The sequence below is a fragment of the Camelus dromedarius genome, chromosome 29 (genome assembly GCF_036321535.1).
Source record: "Camelus dromedarius isolate mCamDro1 chromosome 29, mCamDro1.pat, whole genome shotgun sequence".
Lineage (NCBI taxonomy): Eukaryota > Metazoa > Chordata > Mammalia > Artiodactyla > Camelidae > Camelus > Camelus dromedarius.
In genome coordinates this window covers 9364358-9385336 of record NC_087464.1, presented here as the reverse complement: position 1 = coordinate 9385336, position 20979 = coordinate 9364358, and the positions used below count along the sequence as shown (strand labels likewise).

At 39.2% G+C, this 20979-nt stretch overlaps 1 long non-coding RNA gene across 5 annotated transcripts in view; it reads right to left on the bottom strand.

Moving 5' to 3' along the window:
* The window catches only part of LOC105085444 (uncharacterized), a 150459-nt gene that overhangs the window by 62217 nt on the left and 67263 nt on the right, over nt 1–20979 (bottom strand). The window contains exons 6-7 of one of the 5 annotated variants that reach the window (XR_010378251.1): nt 17952–18077; nt 16003–16374 (exon numbers count right to left, since the gene is read on the bottom strand). The exons of 3 other annotated variants lie outside the window; for them this stretch is intronic. This is a non-coding gene — a long non-coding RNA (uncharacterized LOC105085444). Of the gene's footprint in view, nt 1–16002; nt 18078–20979 lie in introns of those variants that run through there. One more of the 5 variants, XR_010378250.1, reaches the window with a different exon arrangement.

Below are 20979 nucleotides of genomic sequence, written 5' to 3'. Positions count from 1 at the left end.
TCACTTCACATTTGTTAGGATGCCTAGCATCAAAAAGAGAAGAAATAAAAAGTGTTGGTGAGGATGTGGAGGAAAGGGAACATTTGTGTTCTGCTGGTGGGAATTTAAATTGGTGCCACTGCTATGGAAAACAGTATGGAGTTTTCTTTAAAAAATATAAATACAACTACCCTATGATCCAGCAATCCCACTTCTGGGAATTTTTCCAAAGAAAATGAAAACACTAACTCAAAAAGACGGATGCAACTCCATATTCATTGCAGCATTGTTTACAAGAACCAAGATATGGGAACAATCTAAGTGTCCACTGATGGATAAATGAAGAAGCTGTGGTATATACATATATGTTTATATACAGTGGAATATTATTCAGCCATTAAAAAGAATGAAATCTTGCCATTTGTGACAACATGAATGGATCTCAAGAACATTATGATAAGTGAAATAAGTCAAACAGAGAAAGACGAATATTGTATGATCTCTCTTATATGTGGAATCTTTAGCAACAACTAAAACAAAAACAAGCTTACAGATACAGAGAACAGATTAATGGTTGCCAAAGGTGGGGTGGGGGAGGGGATGGGTAAGAGAAATGAGTGAGCTGTTTTTATTCTTTTTTAGTTTCAATAAATTAAATACTTTTAATTTAAAAATGAAATATACTAACAGTAGCAAAACTAAGGTCTGAGATTTGTGGAACCAGAAATTCCCTCTCCTGCTACCCAATTTATTTCAACTCTTTATCTGCATAAGTTCATGTCCAACATTGGTTGGGAGTTTGAACTGAAAGAGAAGAACTTGGGAGCACAGGCATCCATAATGATGTGGGAAGCCAGGTAGATGGAGCAGGATGCTGTGTGTTTCCCAGGCAGTGCCGGAAACAGTCTGACATTCTATCAAGACGTGGCAGGATGAAGCTAAAGGGGCTATTTTAGTAAAAGCCATTGTGAGACTCAGGTCCAAACTGTGTTGCCTCCAGGCTGAAGTGATGAAGTGTGACAGACAGACAGAGGGACCTCCCACACACACAGTCCACCCCTAGACCTCACAGCAGCTCTGGAGAACAGCTGAGCCCAGCTGAGCCCAGATGGAGTGATGGAAGGGACCAGGCGTGCACAGGAGGTCCTGGTGGTGTCCAGGGGAGGCTCTCAAGAACTATTAATGTTAGTCTGACCTCATGTGTGTCAGCTAATTGAGACCTAGGAATACGGAGGTTCCCTTTGTGTATGGAATACTGAGCTGAACACGCATTACCCACCTGAAACCGATAAGCAATATTTGTTAAGTGTCAATTTAAAATTTGAGCATCACTTCTGGAATACCTAGCAGTAAGTTACCTAATGTTCATTGATGATATGGAGTGGAATGGGGTAGCCTGTCCCTGTGGTTCTTTCTCTAAGACACTCTCCACCAACACACTAACACACCTTTTTTATGAATTATTTATGAATTATTACCAAACAAATCTGCAGCATATCTTAATACAGCTTCTAAGGGTACCTAATTTACTAGTAAGCAATTGCTTAAGAACTAGGAGAATCCAGCTCCCTGACTTTCAAAATATATTCAATATTGCTCCTTAATATCATTATATGGTGTCCTTCTTTATCTTTCTTTATGGCCTTTGGTTTAAAGCCTATTTTGTCTGATGTGAGTATTGCTACCCCTGCTTTCTTACCATTTCCATTTATGTGAAGTATCTTTTTCCATCCTCTCACTTTCAATGTGTGTCTCTTCGCCCTAAAGTGGAGCTCTTGTAGGCAGCATATTGTGGGCTCTTGTTTTCTTATCCAATCTGCTGCTCTTTGTCTCTTGATTGGAGTATTTAGTCCTTTTATGGTGATTATTAATAGATGTGTGTCTGTTGCTATTTTAAACCTTGTTTTCTAGTTGATTTTGTATTTCTTCTTTGTCCCTTTCTTTTTCTTTTTGCTTTTCTTTTTGTTGTGTGATAATATCCCACCCCTGGGCATATATCTGGAGGGAATGCTAATTTGAAAAGATACACATACCCCAATATTCACAGAAGCACTATTTTCAATAGCTAATACATGGAAGCAACCTAAATGTCCATCGACAGATGACTGGATAAGGAAGTTGTGGTATATTTATACACTGGAATACTACTCAGCCATAAAAAATAATAAAATAATGCCATTTAAAGCAACATGGATGGAACTGGAGATCATTATTCTAAGTGGAATAAGCCAGAAAGAGAAAGAAAAATACCATATTATATTACTCATATGTGGAATCTGAAAAAAATTACACATACAAGCTTATTTATAAAAAAGAAACAGACTCACAGACATAGAAAACAAACTTGTAGTTACCAGTGGGGGAAGAGGGTGGGAAGGGATAAATTGGGAGTTCGAGATTAGTAGATACTAACTATATAAAACAGATAAACAACAAAGTCCTACTGTATAGCACAGGAAACTATCCATTACCTTATAATAGCTTATAATGAAAAAGAATATGAAAAGGAATATATATGTGTAACTGAATCATTATGCTGTACACCAGAAATTAACACAACATTGTAAACTAACTATTCTTCAATTAAATAAATTTTAAAAAATAAAATACATTCAGTTTCATGAAGCCTAAATATTCTGGTTCATCTTCTTATAATAATTAAAGTCTAGAATTTGACATTCACTTTGTGATGTACAATAAGTAAATGTAGAACTAAGTCCTCTTGATAAATTAACAATCTAGGCACAGAATAGATCAGTGGATCAATGACAGGAAACAAAGAGCATTTGAATTTTTTTTACTGTTGTGACATCAGAAGTCACATAGTAACAGGGCTACATGTGTGACCTAAATAGAAGAGAAAACTTCAGAACTCAGTATTTCTTCCAGTTTCTTGCAGGAGCTCTGACAAAGAGGAAGTAATCTGAATACCTAAGAAAGTTTTGTTTTACAAGTTTGTTGGTTTGTTTGTTTGGGGATTTTATGCAAGAGATTATTAAAATTTATACTTGTAAAATTTTATGAATCTTTCCTTCCACATCACCACTGTCCCCTTAGCAGTTAATACAGAAGCTGTATTTTCCCTGAATTAGATAAAACCACATCCAGATCCAGCACAAAAAGAACTACTAGCAAGCTTTGCTAAATTATTAAATTATTAAATTAAGTCCTTTTCTTATTTGAGAAATCTGCATAAGATCAAAAGTGTAACATTACATTAAACAATACAATTGAAGATTTTTACCCAGTTGTTAATTCAGAAGTATTTTCCTGTGGAAAAAAAAGATCTTATGATAGAGTCACACTTTAGCATTTTGCCTTCGTGAAAAAACTCCATAAACAAAACATTGGACTGTGTCAAATTCAACAATCTGCTTATGTTGGTAACACGAAGCACAGAAAGTCTTCCAGGAGGTCCAACTTTGAGAATATTGTAAATGACCAAGGACATGAAAAATGAGTTTGCTTCAGACTTTTCTTTTTGGGACCAATAATGCAGTAGGGAAAGAAAAAAGAAAGACACTCTTGTCAAAATAATATTTCCTCTCTGCTGAGTAGGTCTGTTCACAAGTGTAACCAAAGTCTTATTATGCAGTTAAAAATTCCAATTTTGATGAAAGATATTGGACCGTGCCACATTTGTGCTAAAAAAGGTCCTCCTTTTTTTTTTTTTTTTTTAACTCTGCTGCTGAAACATTTCTCAGTCACTCATATATGATCCCAGATTCAATGGACCTTGGCAGATGTGGAAAACTTTGAAGAAAATTGCTCTTAACTTGAAGTGAAATGGACATCGTGAGGCTGGGTAGACTCAGGATATCACACTGGGTGATGCACATGAAAGTACTTTGTAAACAGTAAATAAAACATTACTTGCATGCAAAGTATTCAAACTATCTGTGAAGCTTCATTCATGATGAAGATGATGGTTATGGTAACATTAATAAAAATAGCCATCACTTACTAAGTGATTTTATTTTGTGCCAGCCCCTGTGCTAAGCACTTTACATGTATCTGCTTATTTGTGACTCACAATAATCAGGTGATGTAGAGAATAGGATGAACACCAAAAGCTCAGAGAAGTTAAGGAGATTGCTTAAGGTCACACAGCTCTTCAGTTTATGAGCATTAAAGTAGATCTTCCTGCAAATAAAGTATTGGCAGAGAATTCATGAATTAGGTTTAGTTATTTTATGTGATCCAGGTGACCCAACTTATGGTCATTACTTTTTAGTTATTGAAGTTAAAGGACACACATATACACACACACACAGACACTTATTCAGAGACCCAAGGATGTGCCAGGTCTTCTTCAACTAACACATAGATATGTTCTCTTGATTTGAAAATGGTTCAAATGAGTCATGAGATTTTGCTATGCAAAGGCTCTTTGTGGCAGAAAGCAAGCATGTCCTAAACGTTTGATAAACAAGCATGTGTGGGAACTTACTCGCCCGGCATGGTATTCAGAAATCTCTGTTTGCAAATGACAAAAAGCCAACTCAAACCAACTGAATTAAGCAAAAGAGGAGCTGACCAGTTCACATCAGTGAAGAGTCTAGACGGCTGTGTCTCCCAGCCCTGCTGGATGCTGGCACGTCTTGTCCACCTCACTCCTGCGCTGCTCTGCTCTGCACTGCCTTTCTCTTCCTTGGCTTCCTTCTCAATCTCATCACCAGCAGTTACTGGATTATATAGGATGATTTCAGAAACAACAGCACTTCTGTCTTTGTGTCACCAGCCAATGTCCCAGGGAAGCCTTGAGTTGGTATAGACAGCCCAGATCATACTCCCATCCTTGAACTAATCACTGCCTTGCGAGGGATAAGGCATCTGATTGGCCAACCGAGCAGTAGGAGGAGGAGGAGGAAGGGAGGGAAAGAGGAAATGATGATGGTGATGCATTGATGTGTGACACAGGAGTAGCCACTCTTAGTCCAGAGATGTCTTGCGGATTTTTCACTTCAGTGTTCTCTCAAAAATTTAGCTTCCAAGAAAGAAAATGAAGTATAGGTCATTCTATCCTCCTTTTTTAAATTACATTTTGTGTTTTTGCCCACCTTAGTTATTGTATTTAGAGGAGATGGGCACAGAGCCTTGAAGAGGCCAAGGCTTGTGTAGACAATGTCGTTGAGGAGGGAAATTTGTTTCTTTCCCTGCTTCCTGATGCTCAGTGATGATTATGATCTGTACCAGGGTGACACTTAATTATACAACTCCAATAAATCCACATTCATCTCCCAGTTCATAAATTAACAAAAGAATAGCCCAGAGCGTGCCCAGTTACACATTTCTAGTTTTTTTCCCAGCCTCTAGGAAGACGTTGGGAGTTTCCCAATGGACCCTTCTCTCACAGCAACATCCTCCTGCCCTGTGGCACACAAAGGTCTCATTGACTGGAAGAGTGGCTACACTTACATGCAGGGCCAGAGGGTGGGGGAACCAGGAAATTCACAGCAGGTTTAACAAGAATGCGCACCACACCTTCTGAAAGCTCTCCAGTACCCAAGTCACAAAAATTGGGCCTATGATGAGAATTGGGGAAAATTAGGGACGTGCCTCAGGCAACTTGGGTCTGTGGAGATTGAGAGTTCAGATGAGGGCAAATGTGTATCTCAGGCTCTTCTGCTTCATTCCAGTCTCACATTGTCCCCTAAGATTTTTTTCCCACCCAAGGGAGGGTGAGAGAGAGAGGGAGACAGCGAGACACCCTGCAGCCACACTGATGGCGGTCCTCGTGCCCTGATCCGAAAGCCCCTCAGCACTCCTCTATTACACCCTCTCCCTTCTCTTGACTTTTTTATCTTTCCTTCTTCTATAGACCCAGAGGCAGAACACTGAATAAAGCACAATCCTCTACTGATAATCCGCTATCATTATAAGTTTGTACCAGGCCCTTCACCCAGTGTTGCCTTTTTCCCCATTTCCCTCTTCCATTTTCTTCCCCAACCCATCAGCAACAGCACTGTTAGATTTGATGATATCCTTGAATGTCTCCGTGTCCTCCTAAAACACGTGGTACGTCCTTGTGCTGTGTGTATCTATTTTTAACTTTTACAAATGATGTCCATAGACTTTGTTCTTTCTCTTTTTTTTTTTTTTAACCCAGCACGATTTTTAAGATCTACCTAGACACTTCAAGCAGTTTGTGCGTGGTATTGCATGGTAAGCCTCCTTCTCATCACATTATCTTTCCCCTGAGGGATGAACCCCTAGGTCGCCACCATCTTCAGCACCACTAACAACACTGTGATGAGCACCCCAGTCCAGCCCCCTCAGGGACCTGTATGACAGCTTCTCTGGGCTCCATGCCTAGGAGTGAGACTGAAGGGGGGCTCCATCTGGCTCTCCTGTCCCACCTATTCTATGGAGCGCCTACAGTGGCGACAGTATCAGATTCATATCTAATGAGTCTCTGAGGCTTAGAGTGGTTAAGGATATACCTAACTCCACAGAGCTAGTTAAGTGGTAGAGAGTTAGGATTCCAAGCTAAGTTTCTCTGACTCCTGGCTTGCATCCTCCCACTGTACCAACCTGCCTTCCACGGGATCTTCTGATTCAATGACCTTTGCAAGAGGTAGCAGGAGACAGGATGTGGGCCAGGAAAAGCATCCCTGCCTTTCATCAGACATCCATTCCCCAGGGGCCTTCAGACCTGCAGGGAGTGGAGAGTCGCCCTGTTACAAGGGCCAGGTTCCCTAGCCTGAGCCAGCAGTGCTGTGTATTCAGAGGCGAGGGAGAGCCCCGTTGGCCTGGGGCCAAGCGAGCCTAGCCCCCCCTTGCGCCCCTGACGCAGGCAGATTAACAGCTGCCATCTGGCAAGCAGAGTCTCTCCAGGCAAATGGCAAACCCCCCCTCTGGGTGAATCACGAGTGTGTCCAATACCAGTCAGGCCCAATGAAACTTTGATGGCTCTATTAATGAAGATGAAAACTTGAGATATGCCAAATACAGATTAAATGGCATCTTGGTAACACGATTATCTCTGAATTACTAGCTGCATAGTGAGACAGACAAGCCAAGTGACTAATCCTGGGGAGATCTGGGCGCCTTGGATGCAGAAGTCGGCTTCCGGTCTCGAGGTTGTCGTTTATTGCATCAAAATAGCGCTTTACTAAACAGAACACCCAAGAGCCGCTTCCCCTGTAGACGTCCCTTTTTTACAGAGAAGATTTAATTCCTTGAAGTTCCAAGGTTTCCCGTGTGGAGTGGTCTGTAGTAAGATGAGCAGGGAGTAAGTAGTTCAGGAAAAAACAAGGAACAAGCAGAAAAATCTAGCAAGTGTTCGCATCTACAGCGTTGTTGATAAAATCAGCAGAAATGATGGGGTAGGAATGATGGAGAGGAAACTAAAAGCCACAAGTCACTCTCTCCTGCTTTCTTTCCACTTCTGTCTTTAGCTCACTATTATCTAGTAGGCTTCTCTTTGCCAATGCTCTCCGCACGTGAGCCGCATCAGCACAGGCCGTTCTATGAGGTACGCATTGTCATTCCCATTTTCCGTATGAGACTGTTAAGGCTTAAAGGTGTTAACAACTTGTCTGAGGGCAAATATCTAGCATCTGGCCAAGCTGAGACTCAACCTTGGGTCTTTCCATGTTCCTCTTTAGGAAATGCCATGGTTTGACTTCTCCACTTTAGGGACTACAGACAATTTTGAGAGGGTCCTAAGAAATGTTTCTGAAACAAATGGAAAGCCAGCCCCAGCAGAGGGGCTTTGCAAATGTCATCTCCAAGATAGAAGATTGGGACTTGCCAAGTGGTGGTGTGTTAAAGGAGTGGGATTGTTTATGAAAATCTGCGAGTAATTTGACAAATAAAATGTCTTTCAATTTAGCTGGAATTCTGTTAAGAAAGCCTCAACTTGGCAGCTGTGGAATAGACTGTGACACTTCCAAGAATCCCATTTAGCCACAAATGTCTATAAATTTCCTTACAGTTTACATAAGAGGCCAAGGACATGAATTGGTGGCATGGCACGTGGTCTAAATTGTGTATGGTACAAAGTTATCTAAATCCATCTTGAGCAAATGCCACACTTTCTCCTTTCTCTTGAAGTACATTTCCATGCACACCAGACAGATAAACAAACATTACCTCTAAGACTTCTGATATACTGTACCTTTTCAATCAGATGCATAATTGTGATAGGACTGTTACTGCTTACGTTTCACACGGTCGTGAGCAACTTTAATTTCTGGTTAAATTGTTGAAATCCCTTTCTGGAAAAACAAATGAGATCACATTCTGCATTCTTCCTGGTTAACAGTGTCATTATCACCCGCAGCTCCTCAAACAATCAGCTAAATTCCATTGTCACTCTGAATGTCTTCTCTTTCTTTGGTGGTGCATTCACAAAACTTACTCAGTCTTCTGCCTTCTCAATGGAAAACATTTTATAGAAACTCCCATAAACGGTACATGATTGTAAATGGCTTTAAAAAACCATATGGAAGGATGAATAATCCTCCTTTTTGTTTCCGTCTTTCCTAAATATTCTTTCGCTTTGTGTTTTGCAATACCTTTTGCACTCGCTTTGGTCAAAATTGTCCTTGGCTGTTTGCCAGTTTGAAATGTCCTACAAAATGAATTGCTTCTTTTGTAAATAAGAAGAAGAAAAGAAAAAAAAAAAACCTTTGGGAAATATGGCTTTGAAATACCGTGCTGAAGTTACAGCTAGCTGATAGCAGTTTCTGTGGGCAAAGGAGGGTAGTGAGTTTATTGTCTGTTCCACACGTATAAATCATGATCCAGGTAATATTCTGTGCTTGCCTTCATGTCTTCTAGTGACTGTAGTTTGGAGCATCACAAATATTCTTTCAAGAAAGAATTGCACATTTCCGGTGTCAGGGTGGTCATTCATTTGGGGTTAAACTTCCAAGTGACACCAGTGCCTATCTTTAACCACCAGTTTCTTGTCTGAGGCTTAATGAGGGCACCATGATTTTCAAATGAATGAGTTCACCCATTTTTATTGGCTTCCGTTTCTTCCTTTTTACTTTAAGAAGTTAATTTGTTCCCCTTCCAATTTAAATGCCAACCTCTTTTAATATTATTCTTACAAGGTAACTTCGGATTTCGTCGCTCCTCATCTTCCTTCTTTCCCGTATCACCCTCTGCTTTTGCGAGAAAAACATCTCTAAATGGCACATCAAGAACAAATATCAGGATTGTGAGCTTCTTTTTACACGAAAGTGGTTGTCAGAATTAACCCAATAATGCACTGCAGGACAATTCACTTATAGGGCACATTATCATATAAATAATAATGTTTTTAATTTTTTCCAAACTTAGAAATGACAGTAGGAGCACACTAAAAGGAAATTTTAAAGTTTACATTTAAAAAAGAAATAGTTTTCTATTTTTGCCCACTGAAATGTGATGAATTATATATGTATATACACTATGAATCACTATGGGGAATTATTAAAATAACTTGCCTTCCAATGATTTTCTTTCCAAATACAATTCTTGAATCATATATCTTACTATAATATTCAAAATTATAAGAACAGAGTGGGAAAAACTCTACTGAAAAGATAGACTATTTAAGGCAGGATTCAATTGATGATCAATTAAAACTGTATCTGCACACTTTCATTCATGATGTAGAAACTTTTTTTTTTTTTCACCTCTGTAAAGTAGTTGAAATAAGGTATATTATGCCAAAAAAATCTGGGCAGGAAATTGCCACAAGGTATGAACAGGAGACATCCATAAAAATGTGATCAGTCATATCTATACTGAGAAGGAAAGACAAAATATGCCAACAACTTAACAATTTAGAAAAGTACCATTAGAAATCAGTGTCTGTGCAACCCATAATGAGAGGGCCTGACTTAATCAGTGGAGAAGATGCAGAAAAGCATCAAGGCATGTTGACTTTCTCTTCCTCATCAAGTTTACTATACCAAAAAATCAAGAAAATTCAACTTAAATGTCTAAATTCAGAAGAAAAGCCATATATGACATCTTGGCTCTCCTTAGATACAATGAAAAGAATAATACGAGCTACTCAGAATTCATATATAAATTTATGAAACAATGCAAATACTCTACAGCCCATCTTGTCAAATCCTAGCCAATACTGAACAACAACAACAAAAAGTACCATTATGAGAGCCTGTTGGATACAGACGTGAAGATTCTTCATCCTTCCATATCATATCTTCAATGGATGTTTCCTTGGAAAGCCAAGTTTCACCTTGGGAAAGACCTCATTTTAAAGACCAAAGCCCAGTATTCCAGAATCTTAGGGTTAAAACAGAATCTGAAGAGCAGAGTTTTAGCAAAAAATTTAACTGAGACCAACATCTACTGATGTCACTCTAAACAAATATGCTATCATGAAGACTATTAAAATAATTCACTCTCAGGCTTCACTGCCTAATGAGTGTGTGTGTGGATGTGTTTTAATACAAGTGTTTTCTACAAATAAACTTGGCCACAAAACTCTTTCTTTCGTTGCTGGCGTATTTTTGTCTTCATATGTGGCGCTGAATGCATTCCTGTAGTTGTGAACAACTACGTTTGATTAAAATCTGTCAGATTTATCTTTTTAGCAGGAGAAAAGAAATATATGTTTCTCCAGAAAGGAAATCAATGTGTCTTTATGATAGATGCGGAGTGGAAGGCTGGATACTGTCACTTTAAGTGATGAAGCAGAAAGACAGGGTAGGTCCACAGCTATCACCACGGGCTGCTGACATAATTGTTGGGAGCCAAAGCCCTGTTTAACTCTTATAATCATTGTTTATAGGATAGACTTACACTCACTGACCTAATAGTTATTACTCCAACTTGTTAATTTACCAAGTGTGGTGTCTGAGGTGTCCATAGTTTACTTTGTTTAAATTTGCTCTGCAATATCTTTTAGCCAGAGCTCTGCTCTGTTGCTCTCCTGCACTGAGAGAAAGAGTACTCCCGTCCCCATGGGAAGGCACCAGCTCTGCAAGGACAGATAACTGTAGCAGGGAATCTGCTTTCTCAAGGCAAACAGAAAAATGAAACCTAGAAAACAGCCCCCAGGCTAAGCCAGAGACACAAGAAGTGAGAAGCATCCTCAACCTCAAAGGGACATATAGGGAGACCTCATGGCAAAAATACATCCAGAGCTCTCCTCCCTCCTTTTGGGACCCACCCACCTCCCCAGGATCCCAAGGGGCTTCAGATAGAGCTCTGGTGGATAGAAAAGAAAGAAGAAAACTCCTGCTCTGGCAGTGTGAGATTCTAAGATTCTCCATTCAGAGATGGTACAACCCACAGACACCCTATTCAGACCACCTGAGAAAGTCAGGATGAGCAGAGATGTCTTTGCAGGATGAACATTAGTGTATCTATGACTCCCACCAGCAAAACCATCCTAACGAGCTTACGAAGCAGTGCTGGGACCTATGAACTCACATGTCAGCTAAAACTGCTGTCTCTCTTACCTCATGAATGACATCTGTCTGCAAAGTATTTGAAGTGTTTACTTGTGGCCAATTTCAATAATCATGTTCTATGTATAAGCCACCTAATCAACTTTTTAAAAATATGTTGTTTTTTTGTTCCTCAATTAATGAATGTTTCTAGAAGGCACTCTATTGATATATACCTGTGTATTCTGCATATTAACCCAGACCTGATTGAAAGATTAAAAGGCAACTGTATGCAGAGCATGTAGCCAAGGGTTTGGAACATGGAAGATATTCTTCACAGGTTCACTCCTTATTTATTACACCTCTCTTCAACTTGCATAACCTACAAATTAAATAAATAAGCACAAATAACTAATGCATTTGCTCAAAACTAAATAACTCTCCTTTCCTGCCCCATAATTCACCTTCCCCTCTTACCAACAATCCTCAAGCTATTCAAGAATCAGGGTTTAAGAATTACACATTAAGAATTCATTGACCAGGGTGGGAGGGTATAGTTCAAGTGGTAGAGCACATGCTTAGCATGCATGAGGTCCGGGGTTCAATCCCCAGTACCTCCTCCAAGAATAAATAAGTAAATAAACCTAATTACCTCCCCTCCCTCCAAAAAAAGAATTCATTGACCACTATCACATTTACTACAAAAGATTAGAAACCTTCCCATAGTTTATATAAAATTGAAATGATTAAGATACATTCTTGCATTCTGGTAATAGATTCTAGCTAGTATTGGAGTCATTTGCGCCTAATAGGATGATGGATTTGATTTGCCAATATTTTGTTTATAATTCTTTGCAGAAAGTGGTGTTCAAATTCTGTCCTGTCTTTAGAAGCTCTCTTCAAAAATGATTCTAGTTTCTTTCCCTTTTTATGGTTGAATAGATTTCTTGAAACACTGGAATTGATTTTTAAAGACTGTAAAGAATTCATCTGTAAAACCATCTAGGTCTGGTGCCTTTTTTAGTGATAGATCTTTTACTCTCTAGTATCTTCTATGATAATTGATCTATTCATGTTTCTTTAAATGGTCATTTTAGAGTTTGTATTTTTACTAGGAAATTATCCATTGCCTCTAGGTTTTCAAATTTATTCCTATAGAATTGCACACAATATCCATCAGTATTTCTCATCTTCTCCATATCTGTGGTTATGTTTCCTTTACAATGCTGTATTTAATCTCACTTTCTTTTGAATCAGGCTTTACAGGGATGTATATAGTTCATTAATCTTTAAAAGAACATAATTCTGGTTTTACTTGTCCATTTTTATGTTTTTTTTACTTCATTGATTTTAGCTTTTATCTTTATCAAGTCCATCTAAATTCCCTCCTTATTTCTATTTTTTGTTACTTTTTAATTTGAGTATCTTAAAGTTTACTTTTAATCTTTATTTTTTTAAATAAAGATAATTTCAAGATATAACTTTTTATCTGAGAACAAAGTCTGCTTGAATGTCTCATATAGTATACACTCATACTGTATTATAACTACACTGTTGTAGCTGACCAAGCATTGAAACTCCATGGTTGCCATATTTGTATTATACTCTTTTGTGTATATATTATCTCACAAAGATTAAAATGGTCTCTTCTTTAAATAATTCTTTGTATCCCCAAATTACCTAGCGCAGCTTTTTGTCCATGGTAGAGCCTCATTAAATACGTGTAGAATGAAAATAAGTTACGGAAGGTCTAAAGCTTGCTGGAGTATCTAACTCAGGGAAATCTACGCACTTTTTACCCATTTATCTTGAAGAATTAGGTGATGTTGAAAAACTGAATGCTTAGGGGAGGTGGTGTGATTACTCTGGGGGATAAAAAGAGAAGTTACAACATCAGATTTAAGCAAGACAGAGCTGGGCTCCAACTCCAACCTGTCCACTTACCAATCAAGAGATGTGCCTTTTCTGAACCTCAATTTATTCACAGATTAAGCAGGTTAAAATAAGACAGTTCTTTTGCTACAAAGCTGTAAGGAGGATTAAATGAGATAATGCATGAATGTGCCTGGCACAGAACAAGAGCTCCATAACCATGAGCTTGCAGCATTATTGTTAGTACCATTATTGTTTCTATAGGGACAGAGCGATGGAGTGGGAAATGATTGAGGGGCAGAAGCCAGGGAAGGAGAAGAGGAGATGGGAAAAGGACAAGAAAGGGAGGACCTTCGCTTAGTCTGGTAGTCTTAGAAACACTAATTATGTAAGGAAATTTTAAATCCTTTCCCTGTAATGGTGACATTTCTATAAGCTGATTTTTTTCCCATTTTGCTAAACAATGTTACACCAAACGTCTTAAGAGAGTGCCCTCCCCAAGGAGTCTACCCCAACAAAGCCCACAAGGATGGAGTGGGTGGGAGGAAGCAGGACAGGGTGACAGTAATGTAGCCACAGCTGGCCAGTGAGTGCCCATTATTGGAAAGTTTCAACTCTAAGAGTCATTCATGTGGAGAAAGGAAGCTCCCCTTTGCCACTCTTTTGTGAGTGAAATAAAGTCAGGGCAGGGGCAGCTGCAACTCATCACTGTCCTGCTTGGCCAGAGATCTCTCCAAGGCAGCATGGGTTCTGGTGCCAGATGGCCAGTTTCTAATCCCACTCCTGCCATGGACTAGCTGTGTGGCACTTGACCTTTCTGTGCCTCAGCAAAAGGAGGACTTTTATTTACAAATGTTTATTTACATAGGTCACTTTTAAGTGTTTTACAAATATTAACCTATTTAATCCTTACAACAGGTGTAGGAGGCAGGTCAGCAGGGTGTGGTGAGAATTAAATGGTGAATATACTTAAAGTATAAGTAAAGTGCTTACAGACCTTGTTGTTTGACATATAGTAAATACTATGTAAGTGTGAGCTGTTGTTATCATTATTATTGTAAATGCAGTATATTAGCTGCTGCCCTCATCATCATCTTCACAATCATCATCACCATCACCACCATCCTCACCACTACTGTTATCATAATCATCACCACCATCCTCACCACCATCATTATCATCATCACCACCATCCTCATCACCATCCTCACCACCGTCATCACCATTACCATCATCACCACCATCACCATCACCATCATCACCAACATCATCACCATCACCACCACTATCACCACCATCCTCACCACCATCATCATCACCATCATCACCATCATCACCATCACCATCACCATCACCATCATTATCATCATCACCATTATCATTACCACCACCAGCACCATCACCATCCTTATGTTCTGTTGCAGTATGGCACTTGGTGGCATTTTCTCTCTCCTCATTCCATCACCAAGTTCTCTCCCCATTTCTCAGGCACATAGAATCATTTTAGTATTTCCTTTACAATCTTGCCATCTCCCCCTCACCCTGTCTCCATTTCCCCTCCTCATATTCTGAGACCCTACATCTTCCATCTCATTTAAATGGTTGACAACTCTCCCCAGCCTGCAGGGTGCTATTCTCACCAGCACACAAATAGGGCTCAAATGATCATGACAGACCCATTCAAAAAGCTGAGATTCAATCAGCTGTCCATTTCTCTTGAAATTCCACTGTTACCCTACTATCCTTAAAATATCCACCTCACCTTCCAGACTTTTTTTACCATCCCTCTAAAAGATCAGACTGGTTTGTTTATAAGACATATCATTCCAATTTTTAAAATACAGACTCATATTAACTTGATGTATTTATATCTTATTCTCAGTTTTCCATCTGTTTTAATTTTCAAAAGGAGTTAGATGAACTGATCTGTAGCAGGTAATATACTTTCTTGACAAACAATAGTTCCTCATTCAAACACATAAACCTTTGAGTTGATTATAATCAAGCCATCTTACTATACAGACTTTACAGCAATATCTTTAAATAGAGAAAAGTTAGAAACAACCTGAATGTTTCATAAATATAAATTGTTTAAATACACATTAGTAAATCTAGAAATGGCATAGTTTGAGGCCATAAAAATGATACTAAGTAAATAGGTCTAGTGATAAGGATACATTTGATGATATATTAAACATAAAAGGCTGGTTGCAACATGTATGTAGAATAAGGTGTAATTTTATATATCTACCAGCACGTATAGCAGTGCAATCCCAATGGCTGATTTGTGGTGAAAGGGAAAATTTATTTTGGGGGTGTTCTTACTTATACTTTGTGTATTCTAATTTTTCTCTGTAATGAGTATACATTGCTTTTATAACATCAAAAAAAATAGGAAAAAAAACTACTTTTTTGGTGGAAAACACAATTGGGCACTTATCTCCACCAGCTGAAACTATCCTCAGTTAAGCCTTTTAATCTGCTGTCTCATCAGGCTGTGCATTCATTTGATAGATGGCCCTGGTGCCTCTGGCCTGTCATGTTGTTATTTGCTTTGAACTCTGAACATCTGGGTGGCAAGGACCATAGCTGTCTAATATTGTTGTTGTTGGGGTTTTTTTTTTTAGTGTTTAAATATGAAGAAAAATACATTAAAATTCTTCTGATCATTAGGATGAATCAAGAACAACTAACCCAATATGTTGAAGGCAAAATCAACCTTCTAAGCTTGGTGCATAAAGGGAAACAAAAGGAGACCCATGTCACCGTCCTCTGTCCCCTTTCAGCCTCATCGTACAGAGAACAGCACACTCAGCCGGGTTTAAAATGACCACAGATGTAGGTTCCTTAACTGCCTACTGCATTTTCTTCTGGTGTAACTGGAATGTCTTATACTGCCCCTTTGCTTCAATACATCCACTTAACCACATTCGTTAACTATTTTCAAGATTCATGTTTATCTTTTCACTCTTAGAGTACATGTTCTTTTATTAAAAGATAATGAACTCACATTCAGAAAAATAGCTAAAGCTGAATTTATATTTTTATTGAATTTATGTTTTATATTTATATCTTCGGATTAAAATCAGAAGGGTAGCAGGTGATTCCTTCACTTCTTCAGGAGAGAAAGAAGGGTTGTGCCTATTCAAAAACAAACATGCATCTGAAAAAGTAAATATTTCGGTTAAACATCCAGATATTATACCTTCGCAATGTCAAATACATGAATAATTGGGTGGTCCGATTGTGTTTTATTGTTTTATGTTTATTTAGTCAGCTGGCATTATGTAGAATGCCACAGTGGAGCTGACAAATCTTATTTCAAAAATTAGGAAAAGAGGAATTTTTGTTTTCTTGAACTTTTCTCAGAGGGTATTGGAAAACATGAAAAGCCCAGGTTAAGACTACTAAAAGGCATATATTTGTGGGGGTTTTCATTTTTGTGTTTTTGTTGTTGGTGGTTGGTTTTTTGCTGTTGAAGAGAGGAGGTAATTAGGTTCATTGATTTATTTATGAATGTAGTGGAGGGACTGGGGATTGAACCCAGGACCTTGTGCATGCTAAGCACACACTTTACCACTGAGCTCTACTCTCCCCTCAAAGGGCATATATTTGTAAATAAGAGTTGTAAGAACTGATATAACTAAATATTAAGAAGTATTCAAAAAGTAAAAACATTTAAGAAAAGTTAGCCTGCAGAAGAGAAGAATAGAGTTAATTCAACAATTGGTTCCCAATAAATAACAGGATGGGAGGTAGAAGAGAGCAGCCATGTTGATGCCAGCCCCACTTAAAGGCAACAACCCATGAGAACTGCCTTTAAACCCTGCCATGTCTCAGATCAGACATAGCTCCTGATGGGTACCCGGTGAATAGCCTTCAACACCTCGTATTCAACCCATCTCCCACAAACAGGCACTGGCAGCCTCCTGAAGCAGGGACACAGCTCTGAGCCATGCCACCATAGAGGGAACCTGGAATGTCCCCTCCAAACAGGCCACTGATAATCCAGGCAAGCATCAAGGAAGAGAAACTTCATAGACAAAAGAAATCATCTCTTTGAGTTGAGTTTAATGGATGGAGAGAGGTGGCCCACGTGAATAAAAGAAAGAATTTCAGGGATTCCAGGGAGAGGAGACAGCACGTTCAAGGCACTAAGGTATCACGATGTGCTCAGAGAACGTACTTCAGTGTGACTAGAGAGCAGGACAGGTGGCAGGAGGGGGCACTGCCAAATCAGGCCCAGCCCAGGTGAGCACAGGTCTTCCTTTCTGCCACGTTAAGTTTAGGTCTCGTCTCTGAGGCAATTGTAGAATTCGTAAAACAAGGATTTTTTTTTTTTTTTAACAGGGAAATGACATAACGGTATTAGCATTTTAATGTTTGAAATATCATTCTGGCAACAGTATGAAGAATAGGTCCCTAAGAAAGTAATACTGGAGGCCATTAACATATTCCAGACAGAAAATTATCCACACGTAAATTAAGGAGATGACTGTAGGGATGGACAGACGGAAGCAGAGTCAAGCAATGGAAAGGAGTGGAGAGTGACAGAAACTGTGAATTGCTTTGGTGAAGAAGAAAGAGGAAGAGAAGAGTCTAGGATAGTTGTAGGTTCTTGCTTTGGGCAACTGGGTAGATGGGGGCACATTTTCCTCATATAGTCAATCCAGATGGAGAGGGGTGGGATGGTCGGAAGGGATGGCACATTTAGTTTCCTAGGCATAGAGTTTATAGTACCTTAAAATATCAAAGGAAGAAGTTGCATTTACTAGAATGTAAGAGCCATGAGGACAGGTCCCTTGTTGGTTTGGTTCGACCAGCCAGACGCGTGTCATTCAACGTAACCATTGCTCAGCACGGTACCTGGAGGTAATAAGTGCTCAGTCAATTTCAGTCAGATACGTGTTCTTGGATGAATCGGGTCTAGATATTAGGACAGCGTTCTAGGCAGTTATTCAACGCTCTTTGGTTTCCCTGCCCAGAAAAGTCTACAACCTCCTGTGCTGTCCACCAAGATCATTTTACATAGAGAAATGGGAGTGATTCTGGTCCACTCCCAAAGGAATGAATTACAAAAATGTTACTCAGATTCCTAGTGGTCCTAATCCTCTTTGTTCACAGATATAAGCAGGGTTGTTTGTTTGTTCACTGACAGAAGAGGAAGAACTTGCCAAATAAATGTTTGAAGTGGTCAGACTGAGCAGAACCAATGATAGGTAAAGTGGAGTGAGCCTCTGATATTTTTTTCATGGCACATGTGGCTTTTAAGTTGCTATTGAAATGGGCAGGAGAACGAGTAGGATTGTTGAGGGTGACTGTGACACCCTCATCCATGTATACATCCACATGACAGTGTTGCATTGGAAGGAGAGGCAGTGAGAAGTGCAGAACTCAAGCAGAAATCTGGAAAAGACTAAGAAAAAAAGAAAGGGAAAAGAAAGAAAGAAAGAAAAAAAACCTAGTACATGACTCTGCAACTTAGAAGTTGGAAGAAATCTTTTGCCAGAGAAGCTTGAACTACCTGCCTATCCTGTTAAGCACTTTCATGGACAAATCAAACACAGATGGTCCATTACATTTATGACCTCCTGTCAATTACTCTAGATGGAGCATGCATTAATTATTGAAATATTTTCATAGTATGCAAGTTGCTAGTGGTTACATTGCCACAGATAATTTCAATTTTCTGATTAGAAGCGGTATAAACAGCTGTATTTATAAAAATTAATCTCTTGAATGTAGTAAAAACTACAAATACAGTAGTGGATACTTTTTTTTTTTTTTTCCATTTCGCAAAGCCAAACTAGAAATCCTGGCCTCCATCCTTGGACATCAGCATTCTGTTAGCTTTGCATACGATACATAAACTCTGCCAAAACCTATTACAATTGTAGTAAATTTTGATTACTAGAGTTGTTTGTTATTTATGTCTAGAAGATAAAAATAATATTGGAAATAGCCCTCTTCTCTTCGATATATAAATTACATGCATAAAATATCTTGTTTTGTAAACAGTAAAGTAAAAATGACTCAACTTGGTTGAAGATTCAGATGGTTGCATCTACTTTAGTTCATGTCAGTAAACACTTTGGATGATGGGAAAGTCCACTGACTGTTTAGACTTTTAACTGGGCTGTTGTTTTTTGTTTTTGTTTTTGTCTAGCATGGTAAACAAAGTGCTGGGGCCATTTAACTGTCACAGAACAGGAAGGACGTGCCAATGAGGCAGCACCTTCAGAGAATGTGGAGAAACACTCTGAAGGAACTTAGAGAGAGGCTTCTGTATTTTCTGTCACTCTGGAAGGAAGCTATTTGTTCAAGGGACATCAACTGAGCACCTACTATGCGCAGGAAAGGTCTGTAGGCATTTGGAGTATATTTAAGGACAGATCAAAGATCTCTGCTCCTACCAGGATAGATTCCATCAGAACCAATTACCTCATTTATTCTTAAGACAGGTGAGCTAACTTACCTAAGGTCACCCAGCAAAAAGACAGTAAACCCAGAATAGAAACCCAGGCCTTAAGAGCCCACATTCCTTTTTTTTTTTTTAAGATGTCTTTTTTTTTGGAGGTGGGATAATTAGGTTTATGTACTTATTTATTTAATGGAGGTACTGGGGATTGAGCCCAGGACCTCGTGCGTGTTAGGCACGTGCTCTACCATTGGGCTATACCCTCCCCAGCCAGAGCCTGTATTCTTAACCCATCAGATCGCTCATGCCTTTACCATTTGCAGCTCACCATTTTCTGGGTCCTTAAGATGGTAATACTTAAGTGTAGTTAGCTAGACTTTCTTCGGTAAAAGTCTTCAGTTAGGCAGACTATCCCTAAAAACAATTTTTCTTTTTAAATGCTGTCTGTGTCTCTTCTCTCTGAAATCCACTATTGAAAAGAATGTTTAGGTCAAGAAAGATACAAAGGAGGTAGTCATCACAGGAATGCCGATTTCACAGCCCAGTGGGATAAGGTGGCCCCAGAGGCAGCAGGCAAAGTCAACAAGCTTCTTTTACTGGCTTCTTTCTCTGGCAGAAGCCAAAGAGGGTCAGAAACTATCATTCTCATGAGGCACACCCAGGCGGTGCTGATGGCACTGTCCTTTCACGATATATTTGCACAACATGGAAAGCGGTGGTCCCCACCCACCTCAGCAGCAGCTAAGCCTGGCAAAGTATGGTCCCCAAACTGAATCATGCAGGAGGATGGAAATTTAGCCTGTGCACCAGGTAGAAATCACTTACCAGGGAGCACGGCTTCCATCCCGGACCCCTCTCACTGACATTCATAAGAAACACTGCTAATGGGGAGAATTCATGTGAAGATCAATGACAGATGAATCAAGGCTGTTTTATTAACGTTAGGTGTTAATTTTGCCAAATTAGAGAGTCATGCCTTTTCCTACCGCTAATAATAAAATTCTTCCAAGTTTATTTAGCATGTTTCCTATTTTTAAATATCCAGATTTTTAAAACCATTTTGCTGTTGGTGAAAGAGAGAGGGTCAGAGACTTCAGATGACTTGTCTCTGAATCAGATTTGACAAAGAGCCTGGAACACTAAGTTTACTGGCTGACATCAGGTTCCGGACAGTCTTTCAGGCTTCTCCCAATTTGATCCTCACCAAAGGAAAGAGAGAAGGTATTACCAAGTCCATGTCCAAATGAGAGCCTGAAGCTCGGGGACACAGAACAAATCAGTGTTTCATTCAGTTCAAAAGGAAGTAAGTGGGCATACAAAGCCCAGTGAGGGTGTGTGAGTGAGGAGGGC